Raw genomic sequence first — 7,427 nt, 5'->3', positions numbered from 1 at the left:
TAAATTTTACCTTTCCCCATAGAACAAAATTTGGCTACAAATGATTTAGTAGCAACCGATAGAAGTCACCACTAACAGGCTGTTGTGGCGACCAAGTCACTGTCAAATATGATTATTTTAACATTTGAAATTAAATTAAAATGAAAACTCTCCAAAACAAAAACAAAAAATAAATTTTGTTTTTTTATCTCTAAGAAAATAATATAACTCAGATTTATGCTTTCAGTTTCTCCTTAACAAAACGCATATACCCGATTCTCCCCTCAATAACCCTAGTCTTGACCCAAAATTGAAGATGCTGACGATGATCCCCACCTAGATGGAGATTTCCCCCTGTTGTGTTGAAGAGCCCAAACGTTTTCTTGAGAAAATTTCGCTCCTAACCTGGTTTTCTCTCTCGGCAAACAAACTTAGGGTTTGTATCCCTTTCTTAAATCTATCTGTTATTTATGTCTTTAGTGTTTGTCTCTCTATTATTGCTACTTGCTATTAGGTGTATTTGAGGCCCAATTCGACTCTATTACTCCATAGGTCTTATTGTGTATTTTATGCCATTAAAGTTCTATGTGAAAAATACTACTAATTTGTTGTATTTTCCCTCGATTCCGTTTAGATCTTCCATGTCTTCTTCAACGATGCTGTTTTGGGATACTCCATCGTCCTTAAAGAAATATTTGAATGTGGGTAAAAATGGAGTTATATTTACTAGAAAGGTGCTATGCCATCTCCTGTTCTTGTGTGTAATCTTAATACTGTGATATCCTCAGTGCATAATGTAAATACTGCTGGTAGTTTGGTTAGTAGTATTGTTGTGCCACAATGATGTATGGTGGCTAGTCCACAAAGGTGTTCTCTGTAGTTCGCTTTGTTAAGATATGAAATACAAGTATCTTTCATGACCAAAACAAGAGAGGAACTGGAAGCTTTTCAATCAGTTCTTGCCTTTTAATTTTTGATTTTCTGTTTATGGTGGCTGTCTAAACAACCCTAGCATACTTATTTCATCTATGTCTTAATTGCCTCAAAATTATATTAAGAAAACATGAAGGTAAACTTAGTCTAGTTAAATTAGTTGGACTTTATACAATAAATAAGTAATAGGAAATACTTTAGATCATAAACTTATTCCGATGCAACTTTCACGTCCTCGAGGAAATTTCCATCCTCCATTCTTTGTGTACTGTTGCTTGACTTGGCTGAAATATTTCAATTGTAAGCTTTTCTAGTAGCCTGAATAAGAGTAGATTTTTATTTTTATTTTACCTAATTGATAATTGAAACTGCTTTAGATTTGAAAAAGTATTTTTTGGAGTAGATATTTCTATGAGAATGTGGTTTCAAGAAAAAAATGAGATTCATATGGTTTAATTATGTTGTTTGATGACTAATTATTGTAGTTGATTTACTGAGTTTATGTCATTAATCTTGGAAGACGGTTGTTTCTTGTTTTCTGTAATGGTTTTATCATAAAGCAATTGGTTTGACAAGTATGGTCTAAAATACACCTAAATAATATATGTTGTCCATCTTTTTTATGAAGATGTTGAGAATTTCAGCATATCGGTAGTCCCTTTTTCTGCAAATTCATCTACACTCCTGCATGTGTTATCATTAATTAATGAAGCAAAATGAAACTTTTACTTGACTTTTAGCCAATATATGGTAGAACCTAATCACCCATCCCTCTATTTCTTTTAGCTCTCTATGGGAATTTCTTATATGCAGCTTTCGTATGCCTTTATTTTCATGTCAGTTCAGCAATCTCATTCATATAGGAAAAAGTTTACTCCTTTTCATGTAAGGAAACAAAAACTTCCTTTATATTGTTTATGTTATTTTGCAGGAAATGACATAATTCAGACGAGGTAGAAGTGGGAGAGGTGGAGAGGACCGTAACAACCAAGTAACCGTCGTCAAGGAACCGAAACTGAAAATAGTGTTGCAGGTTAGTACTCTATTGAAATCGAATTATGATTGGCATTACTTATAAATTCTATTTTTGGAGATATGAAGATGCGAGTAAAGAACACATAGATTCATCAGGTAGCATAACTATATAGGTTGTTCCTTAATCCCTGTTTTGAACTCTGATAGGGTAAATGATAATATTGTGCTTAGTGTAAAATATTAAAGCCACTTGGGAATTGAGGTCAGTGCACGACACATATAGTGTTGCAGTCCAAAAATCGACCACTTCACTTTGGTTAAAGTTGTCACTTTCATGTCTAAAGCAACTCTAATTGTGTAAATGCATTTTAGAATTTTTGCTTGTGGTTAGTGCACTTACAAAGTTGGAGCAGAATTTATAATTTCTTTGACTTTTTGCATTTAAGCTTGAAATGCAGTTTAACAAGCAGCTATTCAGTGCAAAGGGGTTTGTTTGAACAAAGATAATAAACAAGGGGTTATAGGGAAAAGTTCAAATTTTAGTCATGGAGTGCTTGTTTTGTGTTAAGCCATAATATATGACTTAGGTATTTCCTTGAATGGAAGTAACTTTCAAATTTCACTTTTGCACATAAAAGTAGTAGGTAAAAATTATTGTAGTGGATATGAACTTCAGATACTTAATTTAAATTTTTTGGAATTGATATGTTAAAAATAAATAGTTGATTTATGTTGTGGTGGTTACCAAAATAATTTTTTACATCTTTTTCTTGAAATAACAGGAGTAAGGTTCTTCAACAAAGGAGATGATGCTGGCCGAGGAGAAGTTTGAAGACATATTGATAAGCATTATTATCATCTTTATTGTCCATCATTACTATAACATTAATTTGCAGTATCAATGAGGGCATAATTCATGGAATATGTACCCCAAAGCCCAAATATAAATAGGGCTATCATTTCACTCTAAAGGGACAAGAGATTCATACAATACATAATCGATACTTGCTTTACTCTCTAGCTTTCTATTTCAATTACCTTAGCAGTACTACAATTAATTGGCTTGCCCGGAGATTCTAGCTCAAAGCTCCTCCATGGCTCAGGCTATCTCATTCTTTACTTTTAATTATATTTCATTTGTATTGATCATTAACTGCAAATTACTTTGTAATTTTGGTCACTTTGATCCATGTGTCCTAGACTACATAAACAAATCTAACTGTACCAATTTACGGGTAAACAATTTGACGCCCACTATGGAGCGATACAGTAGTGGTGTTATAGCGACCCTGTCTTCTAAACTAATGTCACGACCCAGCTCCGTGGGCCGTGACTGGTGCCCTACCTAGGCACCCGAACAGATGTACGAACCAAATCATCGTATTATCGCATGATCAGAGTTAGCAGACATTGCTTATACCAATAATCAGAAGCAGATTTCACACGAATGCAATCCCAAGCGGTCGCCCGCGTCAAAACATCATATCAGAATTAAAGTTGGCGGAATGTACATCGCCCCGTACACACACACGCAAACAAACATACGGGCCGCTCAAGGATGCAAATCGGAGTCATATGCGGACAAACCGAGATCACATACAAAAGTACGGACCCACGACCCACAAACATGACTACGGGCCTCTACAAACATAACAAAACATACGAACATGTGACGGGACGGGCCCGCCGTGCCGGATAGTCACAAATGTACGAATATACGTTGTTGTAAGGAAATATACCAAAAGTATAAGCTCGGATCAAGGGAGCCTCTCAAACGGCTAGAACAAGAATCCTAAGCTAGCGGCGTGTCGCGCGCGAGCACACATGCACAACGCGCGGCATGAAACGCGGCCCCGAAGAACAGGGGGGTCGATGCGAAACAAGTGCGAGTATATAAAGCGAAGGTACGGTCCAAAGCATAACGGGTGTCGGGAAATACGAAAACGGATACAAATATAACGGACTCAACTTTGTGCGAGATACGGTTAGACATAATGCAAATAGAAATCATGCATAAGGCTCGGGGAACGTGGTCACCCCACCGACGCCGGTGCCACAACACATCATACTCCGGAAGTTTTCAAATCTCCGTACATCTCCGAACAAATCACAATATCGACACATCATCAAACATAACCAAGGCCATATCACATCATAACTCCAAAACGGTAACCGCCCTATGGCGAGGTCACGAAAACCGTAACACATCATACTTCCGAATATGTCATAGGGCGCACGATCACGAACCGGCCGGGATCGGTGAACGGAGTCACATAAGGGCACGAGCAGAGTCGTGAGCAAACAATGCAATTCGTAGGTCAAAATAGCTTTTCAAAACTTGATTACTTCATAAGTCAATTTATTAAACAAAATAGTCAAAGAATTATTTAGTACGGAAGTTTATTTTACCAAATGATTTCCAAGTGGTACGTATGGTTCCAAACATGGCCTAGCATTTCATAAGGTTCAAGCCATTATTTCATAAGGGACAATTTCAAAATCGAAGATTCCTTATCGAAGCTTATTCAAAAAGAGGTTCTAGTAAGACAACTAAGGCATATCGGGGTTAGCGGCCCACCTCGGGTCAAGTCGAGGTGGCAATCATAATTTATGGACGTTTAGGGTCTATGAGATCATACATAAAGATTTCAAAGTAAACCGGTCGCCTTACATAGGTTTCGAACATTTGGTTGCTTTCTAGCCAAAATAGGGTCATTAGGCTCCAATTGAATTGAATGAATAGTGGCCAACTTATAGATCGGATTTCGAGGAGCAGAATTACTTCCGAGGTTCCGTTCTTGACCTAGTAGGTCTAGGACATGCCAAACAAAGAGTAGGTAAGCTTTACATACCTGGATTGCGTCTCACGCTTGTCAAACCTCAATCCCCGTTTCGTCTAAAAAAATCGCAAATGGTCATTTTTACCAAATTACTATTCATGAAAGTTAACATTTCAATCTTTGGCTACACTTGGCTACCGAAATTTCGGCAAAGATCTCCCTATAGATACGACACCCCGAGAATTAAACTCGGCCATATTATCAACAACAATAGCCACAACAACATCAACAATATCAATAATTAACCAAAAACGCATTTCTAATACAAATAGTCTTTTTCCCAACATAAGGCGACAACTCCCATTCTCAAGCTAATATCAACATTTCATACTCATTTACTAACCAAAATCATTTCAACACAATCCGAAAGTGTTCCATATCACTATACAAAGTATTTGCAAAGCATACAAAAATTCCGTCGAAACCATAATTCATTCAAGGCTTCCGACTTTCAACTTAAACTTCCATAATACACTTTTGTCTTCCAACTTCATCAATGAAAATCCTAATTTGCCTCTTACTACTTTCATTTCCATATTTACATAAATACAATAAACTTGCATAATTTCTTATAACAACATAGCAACCATTTTTTTTTCCATGACAACAAGAACTATTATCCTTTCATTTACTTCATCACATCACACTTAACATACTAACAAACTTAATTCACTTCCATTTCACTCCTTACATCCCACGGCCACATACTATTTTTTCCAACTTTCACTAGCTCATTCAACTTTCACTTCCAACACAATTTCTACCATAATACAACTAGATTAACGCGTGAATTCAAGTCATCATATACTTGCAACACATACATATACACGGCCAACATGCATATACTTCTAACACACCAAAATTTTCATGCTTTTCATTCCTTTCCACACACTACATCATACCTATACCTTCCATATCATAACAAAAGCATAAAATTCTTACCTTTCTTGAAATTCCAACTTGCCACCAACGTCGCTCTTTCGCCAAACTAATTATACCGCTTTGAAGAGCACCTTGAGCTTGTTAAGAATTCTCAAAGAACAAGATTTTTGGTTCAAGATTGAAGAGCTTGGAATTTTTTTTTCTTTTCTCTTCTTTTCTTTCTCTTGGCCGAAACCTCTTCTTTTTTTCTCTCTTGATTTTTCTTTTAATTTCTTGAATGTTCCATGCATAATAATCCCTTATATAATTGATCATCACATGTTAGTCACATGATTTAATTAATCATGGACTTGGGCTAATAATTTGGCCATGGCCGGCCACCTTGAAATGTTGGGCCTCACTTTTCTCTTTTTTTTTTTTGAGCCCAATTGGTTAAAATTCTTATTTTGTAATTCCGAAACTAATTTCCGAGATTCCAATTTTGCCCTTGGCCTTCCTCCGAATTTCCACACTAATATGTTTCATGCACAACACACACATGCCTTAACTCCAATCAACACGTGGCCTTATTCCTTACAAGCAAAAATTATTCCAAACTTTCCAAATATGCAAAAATGCCGGATGTAACAACTAATTCTTCTTTGAATTTTGTTTTATTTTTAGCACCAATTTCAGGTATGTGGGGAGCTAACAACAACCCAACGATCGGGAACAATGGTGACAACAATCCGATTGGCCCAGATGGTTTGTCGCATTTTGATCCTACAGCAACCGATCAATCGATCCAGAACGAAATAACCTCAGGAGAAGGTAGAAATGAGCAATCTACCGGGGACCAAATTCCCATCGATGAAGCCCCCGAAAAGGCGATGCAAATCATGAGGGCGCAAAATCATGCAATGATGGTAGAAATAGAAAAAATAAGGCAAACCATCGCCTCACTTTTATCCAACCTCGCTACTAGGACTGCAGCTTCTGGAGAGACACCTTTTGCCCCAGCTAATGGCAATAACTCTACCGATGGCGGCCTGACGGAAGCAAGGAATGGAGATGCATCGGGATGCGAATCGGCCCTAAGAGATGCTTTCCAAGTGCAGGTCTTGCACTTAATGAAGGAGATTACCGGCAAGGTGGACAGGACTGCCAAAGAAGTCGAGAAGAATGCTAAGGAATTCCAGTGGCGTTTGAGCCAGATTTTAGGGGCTGCTCCGATCATAGAGGGTCCGGATGCAAAAAAGTACATTCAGTTGGCTTACAAACCCAAAGCTGCGCTGGAGCTGATCCCAAAAAGGTTCAATATGCTGAGCATACTGATGTATGACTGGACGACAAACCCACAAAAGCACATAATGGCCTTTGCTATGGCGATCAAGGGTAACGATCTGAAAGAGAAAGAGATAGAGTGAGTTTTAATCAAGAAGCTTGGCCAAAAACTCACCAAGATAGCCTTAACCTGGTATTCCCTACATCCCCACCACTCAATTGGTTCATTTTCTATGCTGGCTGTCTGTTCAGCAAGGCGCATGCGAGAGCCCACAAGGTGAAAAATATAAAAGCAGACATCTTCCGCATTTCGCAAGGAGAATCGAAGTTACTCTAAAACTTCGTCCATTGGTTTCAAAAAGAGCAGATGTTTTTGCTCGCAGTCCATGACGAATGGGATATCGAAGCTTTTACCAAGGGTTAAATCCTTTAAGCTCAGATGTTTCTCGCAAACTCAAGGAAAATCTATTGGAATTCTAAGGCACAACTTGAGAAGATGTGCACAACAGGTATGAATCAAAGATAGGGGTGGAAAACGACCTGCTGGGAACTCTG

General features: G+C 37.7%; 1 long non-coding RNA gene across 1 annotated transcript; it reads left to right on the top strand.

Annotated features, from left to right (window-relative positions):
- Window positions 1-244: 244 nt before the first annotated feature.
- Window positions 245-2,951, top strand: LOC132043114 (uncharacterized). Its single transcript, XR_009411667.1, has 3 exons — window positions 245-415; window positions 1,844-1,945; window positions 2,670-2,951. It is a non-coding gene; the product is annotated as an uncharacterized LOC132043114 (long non-coding RNA).
- Window positions 2,952-7,427: the final 4,476 nt, after the last annotated feature.

This window comes from Lycium ferocissimum, unplaced genomic scaffold, assembly GCF_029784015.1.
Source record: "Lycium ferocissimum isolate CSIRO_LF1 unplaced genomic scaffold, AGI_CSIRO_Lferr_CH_V1 ctg21293, whole genome shotgun sequence".
Lineage (NCBI taxonomy): Eukaryota > Viridiplantae > Streptophyta > Magnoliopsida > Solanales > Solanaceae > Lycium > Lycium ferocissimum.
The sequence above is the reverse complement of the archived record's forward strand: the minus strand, read 5'-3'. Positions and strand labels throughout refer to the sequence as shown.